General features: G+C 45.3%; 1 non-coding gene across 1 annotated transcript; it reads left to right on the forward strand.

Annotated features, from left to right (window-relative positions):
• Positions 1-1,443: 1,443 nt before the first annotated feature.
• On the forward strand, positions 1,444-1,546 carry LOC134346034 (U6 spliceosomal RNA). The gene has a single exon (XR_010017798.1). It is a non-coding gene; the product is annotated as a U6 spliceosomal RNA (small nuclear RNA).
• Positions 1,547-6,835: the final 5,289 nt, after the last annotated feature.

Consider the following 6,835-nt stretch of genomic DNA (forward strand, 5'->3'; position numbering starts at 1 on the left):
GCAATCTCACCAGCTGCTTCCTTCAGAACCTGAGGGTGCATTCAATCAGGTCCAGGAGATTCATCCACCCTCAAACCATTAAGCTTCCTGGGCACCTTCTCAGTCGTAATTTTCACTGCACAAACTTCACTTCCCTGGCACTCTTGAATGTCCGGTATACTGCAGACGTCTTCCACTGTGAAGACTGATGCAAAACACGCATTCAGTTCCTTGGCTTTCTCTGCATCTCTCACTACAATATCTCCAGCATCATTTTCTATTGGTCGTATATCTACCCTCAACTCTCTTTTACCCTTCATATAACTAAAGAAACTTTTAGTATCTTCCTCTCATAATTCATCTTTTCCTTCTGAATGACCTTCTCAGTTCCCTTCTGCAAGTTTTTAAAAGCTCCTCAATCCTCTATCTTCCCACTAGCTCTGGCTTCCTTGTATGCCCTCTATTTTGCTTTTACTTTGGCTCTGACTTCACTTGTCAGCCACGGTAGTGTCCTTCTTCCCTTTGAAAATTTCTTCTTATTTGGAATATATCTGTCTTGCACTTCCCTTATCTTTTGCAGAAACTCCAGCCATTGCTGCTCTGCTGTCCTTCCTGCAAATGTCCCTTTCCAATCAACTTCGGCCAGATCCGCTCTCATGCTATTGTAATTTCCTTTCTTCCACTGAAATACTGACACATTGAATTTTACTTTTTCCCTCTCGATCATATTGTGCTCACTGTTCCCTGAGGGTTCCTTAACCTTAAACTCTCTTATCACCTCTGGATCATTGCACAACACCCAATACAGCACAGCTGATCCCCTAGTAGGCTCAACATCAAGCTGTTCTAAAAAGCCATCCCTTAGACATTCCACAAATTCTCTCTCTTGAGGTCCAATACTGAGCTGGTTTTCCCAATCCAGTTACATGTTAAATCCCCCACGATTGTCATGACATTGCCTTTCTGACAAAGCTTTTCTATCTCCAGCTGTAATTTGGAATCCACATCCTGACTGCTGTTTGGAGGCCTGTATAAAACTGCCATTAGGGTCCTTTTACCTTTGCCATTTCTTAACTCAACCCATTGAGACTGTACACCTTCCAATCCTATGTCATCTCTTTCCAATGCTTTAATATTATTTTTTATACACAGAGCCACACCACCACCTCTGCCTACTAACCTATCTTTCCGATATACCGTATATCCTTGGATGTTTAGCTCCCAATGGCAGCCATCCTTTAGCCAAGTTTCTGAGATGGCCACAACGTCATATTTGCCCTTCTGAATTTCAAGATCATCCATTTTATTTTTTATGCTGCGTGAATTCAAATACAACACTCTCAGTCCAGTGTTTGTTGCCTTCTGTTTTAACTCCACCATGCCTCCTTTGCCCTGTAACTCATGCCACTGGCTTTGATTAAGCCTCATCTCCTGCCTGTTCTTTCTATAATCTCTGTTGCAAACTCGCTTCGGCAGCACATATACTAAAATTAGAACGATACGGAGAAGATTAGCATGGCCCCTGCGCAAGGATGACACACAAATTCGTGAAGCGTTCCATATAGACCCAACGCAGACTAGGAGATCGTTTTGCTGAACACCTACGCTCTGTCCGCCAGAGAAAGCAGGATCTCCCAGTGGCCACACATTTTAATTCCACATCCCACTCCCATTCTGATATGTCTATCCATGGCCTCCTCTACTGTAAAGATGAAGCCACACTCAGGTTGGAGGAGCAACACCTTATATTCCGTCTGGGTAGCCTTCAACCTGATGGCATGAACACTGACTTCTCAAACTTCCGCTAATGCCCCACCTCCCCCTCGTACCCCATCTGTTATTTATTTATATACACACATTCTTTCTCTCTCTCTCCTTTTTCTCCCTCTGTCCCTCTGACTATACTCCTTGCCCATCCTCTGGGTTTTCCCCCCTCCCCCTTTTCCTTCTCCCTGGGCCTCCTGTCCCATGATCCTCTCATATCCCTTTTGCCCATCAGTTGTCCAGCTCTTGGCTCCATCCCTCCCCCTCCTGTCTTCTCCCATCATTTTGGATATCCTCCCCCTCCCACTTCCAAATCTCTTACTAGCTCTTCCTTCAGTTAGCCCTGACGAAGGGTCTCAACCCGAAACGTCGACTGTACCTCTTCCTAGAGATGCTGCCTGGCCTGCTGCGTTCACCAGCAACTTTGATGTGTGTTGCTTGAATTTCCAGCATCTGCAGAATTCCTCATGTTTATATCTTCGATTTTTTTCTGTTTTCCCCTTCCTCACCTATCACTCCAGTTCCCATCCCAGCGCCAAATTAGTTTAAACCGTCCCTAACAGTTCTTTTCAATGTGCCTGTTAGGATATTGGACCCCTTTGAGTTCAGGTGTAACCCGTCCTTTTTGAACAGGTCGTACCTCCCCCAGAAGAAGCCCCAGTGATCCAGGAATCTGCAGCCCTGCCCCCTACACCAGTCTCTCAGCCACACATTAATATGCCTGATCATGCTATTCTTGCACTTGCTAGCACATGATACAGGCAGCAATCCTGAGATTACTACCCTAGAGGTCCTGCCTTTCAGCTTCCTACCTAACTCCCTGAATTCTCTCTTCAGGACCTCCTCCCTTTTTCTACCTATGTCATTGGTACCAATGTGTACTAAGACTTCCGGCTGTTCACCCTCTCCTTTCAGAATACTCTGCACCTGATCAGAGACAGCCCATACCCTGGCACCTGGGAGGCAACACACCATGCGGGTACAGTATCTCTATCAGGCTCACAGAATCTCTTGTCTGTTCCCCTCACTATGGAATCCTCTATGACTATCACATTCCTCATCTTCCTCTTTCCCTTCCGCAGCAAGGAACCAGGCTCAGTGCCAGAGACCCAATCGTTGTGATCGTCCTCTGTCAGGTCATCCCCCTCAACCGCATCCAAAAGGAGATAACGAGTAATGAAGGGGATGGCCACAGGGGTGCTCTCTACTATCTGAGCTCTTTCCCCCACTTCCCTGACCGTCACCCACTTATCTGACTCCTGCAGTCTCGGCGTGACTAACTCCCTGTAGCTCCTCTCTATCTCCTGTTCACTCTCCCTAATAAGCTGTAGGTCATCGAGCCGCAGCTCCTGATCCCTAACATTGTCTCTCAGGAGCTGCATCTTGGTGCACCTGGCGCTGATGTGGCCATTTGGGAGACTAGAAGATTCCCAGGATTTCCACATTTGACACCCAGAGCAAAATACTAACCGTAACGATGTGCTCGCTATTCCTAAAAGAAAATGCAAAGAGAAACCAAAAACAAAGTCCACTTACACACTTACCTCGCCGAACCCCACTTCTGCCGAAGCCTGAATGTGCAAAAGCCTATCGCTTCTACTCTCGCCACTGGCCTACTCCCAACAATGGCTGCTCTTCTTATCCCTTCTGTACTTTTACTTAGTTCGCCAAGCTCAGTTGCCACCGCTGATAGGCCCTGCTCAATGGGCTAATGCTCGCGAAGCTCTCGATTTATATCACCATCTGTGACCTGCGAGAATCACTCCTTCATCAAGTTCAGTTGCCGACGCTGATAGGCCCTGCACATGGACCTTGTGAGAACAGATCTATGTAAGGAAGTGAAGAATAAGCAGTTCAGCCAGTTGCCATGTAGCTCAGAAAGGAGCTTTGTGGTTGGGCAGGAAATTCTAGCATGTAATTCCTGAGAAGACAAGTGGACACTCAGTAGGATAGCTGCAAGAACCGGACTACTGCTGTACACAGTAGATGTTAGAGATCATACATGGAGACGTTATGTGGACCAGATACTGGATGCTCAGCTGAAGGACACACCTGAGTCAACTGCATCCAACAAGACAGACACAATACAGTCACTGGACTTACCTCTCAGTGATGATCTTGTCACCTACAGCAACGTGACACCTGCAACAGGGAAAGTTGTCTTCAACAAGACACCTGCCAAATGTGATGCCACTCCACAGGTCCAGAGGTGCTATCCTGAAAGAAACAGAGACCCACCCAAAAGGCTGAATTTTTAGCATAGTGAAGTTAGTTATGACTGTTATTACGAAGGTATATTTACTTAAATATGGTTTGTTTAAGGGAAATTATATGTTTTGTTACATATGCAGTTTTATGTTACACTAATCTGAATGAAGATGAAGTGTAATGTATGGATCTGTTTCTTATAGAGCAATGACTCCCCTTAGCATGACTGATACTGTACCTACGCACATTGATCTGTTCTCTCTCTCTCTCGCTGCAGTGAATACACAAGTTAACCTCACCTCCTGTGTACGTGCTTTATTTAGTTGAATGTAGTTGGACAGACACAACACTTTCAGTCCTGTATTCATCCTTTTTTAAAAATTTTAGACCCTGTGACACTACAAATAATCCTACTGACTACAATTTTGCCATATCTTCTACCTGTCCTTCCTCACATTCTCACTACACATTGCATCTAGTTGTAAAGCAACTGCCCCATCCTCAGCCCTATCATTCCAGTTAACATTCCCCTGCCGCATTAGTTTAAAACCCTCCCCAGTGGCTCTTACAAACCTGCCCTCAAGGATATTGGTCCCCCTTGAGTTCAGGTGTAACCCATCCTTTTTTTTTTACGGGCCATACCTTCTGCAGAAGAGATCCCAATGATCCAGAAATCTGAAACCCTGCCCCTACCACAATTCTTCAGTCATGCATACATCTGCAAAATAATCCTATTCTTACCCACACTGGTGCATGGCAGAAGCAGCGATTCAGGGATCACAGCCCTGTAGGTTCTGCTTTTCAGCTTTCTATCTAACTCCCTATATCTCTCTTCAGGACCTCGCCCCTTTTCCCAACTATAACATTTATCCCACAACCTTCAGCTCTTCACTTTCTCCCTTTAGAATACCATGGACTCAATCAAAGACATCCCTGACACTGGCACCAGGAAGGCAGCATGCCATTTACGTGTCTCTTTAATGTTCACACTATCTGCTTTCTGCTCCTCTGTTTATGGAATCACCTATTACTGCTGCACACCCTGTCTCCCGCCTTTCTTCTGGGCTTCAGAACCAGACTCAAATTCACTGTGGCTTCCTCCTGGATAGTTTGTCCCCCACAACAGAATGCAAAACAGTCTACTTATTATAGAGGACTACTCTGCACTGGCAGCCTATTCCTTTTCCCTCCCCTGATAGTCAGCCAAGTGCCTGCTTCCTGTAACACCTCCTATCTATCCTTCCCCGTAGATTGACACCTTGTCGTGGTGGAGAAGCTTGTGTGGTCCTGTGAACCCAAGAGCAATGCCGTCTAGAGCTATGCTCCTGGTAGGGTCACCCATGACGGTAAGGTTGAGGGTGAGGTCCCTGACAGAGAACAATCCATCCAAGACCTCAACGGTGGAACAGGTGGATGAAGTTACTTCGAACTCAACGGCTGTGAAGGCGAATGAAAGCTGCAACAAATCCATCAGCTCCAATCATCGTGGTTTCCGTGCCTTTGGAATCAGTTGATGGATTTGTGAAGTATCATGTGCTTCTTGGACTGCCACATTAAGTACACGTTAAAGAAATATACGCCCAGGAGTCTTTACTCTGTGGGTCACTTCTTCAGAATGAAGACCATTGTCCTCGACCTCGAGGGATAGCCACGATGACGACGACCTATCTATCACATCATCATGTTCCCGTGTGAGCCAAAGGTCATCGAGATGCAGGTGCAGTTCCTTAACATGGCCTTTAAGGAACTGGAGCTCAATGCACTTTGTGCACATGTAGTTATCTAGGAGACTGGAGGTCTCTCGGAGTTCCCACATGGCACATAAAAAATATACCACTACCACTGAACTCATTCTCAGTACACTAGCTATGTACTAAGCTACTTACAACCTCCACCTGTGCTCACCCAAGCTGGTTGAGCCAAAGTCACACTAATCTAACGCGACCACACTCCAAAAATGGCCTCTCTACTTACACTTCCTTTCTTTTCATTGGCCCCGCACTGATTACAGCCCACCAAAAAATAGTTGAAAAGCACCCGAGCTCTTCTTAAATCTAAACAATCTCTTGTGCTTGTTGCAGTCCAACGAGAAAGAGCTGATAAGCACCCAGGCTCTTTTAAACCTCACGCTGCAGCACCAGCAAAAGACCATCGCATTGCTTGCAGCCCGCCAAAATTATATAAATTAATTCCACTGCAGTGTACTCCCTTTTAACCTTCAGTCATTCTCTGTCAAATTACTTTAAAGCCCCTTCAACAGTGCTGGTAAACAAATCTGTACGGACAGCAGTTGTGGCTTCATCCCACCTTCCACAGGAATGGCTGTAATAGTAGAAATCTACTGTTCTTCTTGCCACTCCTATACTACCCTTTTACTTCAATACATACTGGAAATGATTCAATAACGATTACTTTGAAGTCCTGCTTCCTAAATTGGTAAAGTCTGCCTACAGTTTATTATCCCTTTATCTACTTGTGTCTTTGGTATCAATGTGGACCATGAAATCCACTTCCACCTCCAGAACATTTGTATGTATATTTGTAATGCAGGTACCCTGGGGAATATATGCTGCAAATACATTACAGCAAAAAAGCCCATCTTTCCTCATAAGTATTGAACCCCTTATCATTGCTATTTTCTTTCCTCCCTGTTTCATGCTGAGCCCATCAATAGTGAGTACAATCTTGGGTCTGGTTGTGCTCTCATCATTATCCAAAACTGAATGCTGTCATGAATCATCTGAATAACTTGTCTTTTTGGAGGTTAGAGTCCCACTCTGTCTGTATTCACTTAAGCATTGGGATAATCATTCTTTTTATGTACTCTTGATGAAACATTCAGTCTCAAATGGACAGTTAGCATTTTGGGTTGAGACTCTTCCTC

The sequence above is a fragment of the Mobula hypostoma genome, chromosome 4 (genome assembly GCF_963921235.1).
Source record: "Mobula hypostoma chromosome 4, sMobHyp1.1, whole genome shotgun sequence".
NCBI lineage: Eukaryota > Metazoa > Chordata > Chondrichthyes > Myliobatiformes > Myliobatidae > Mobula > Mobula hypostoma.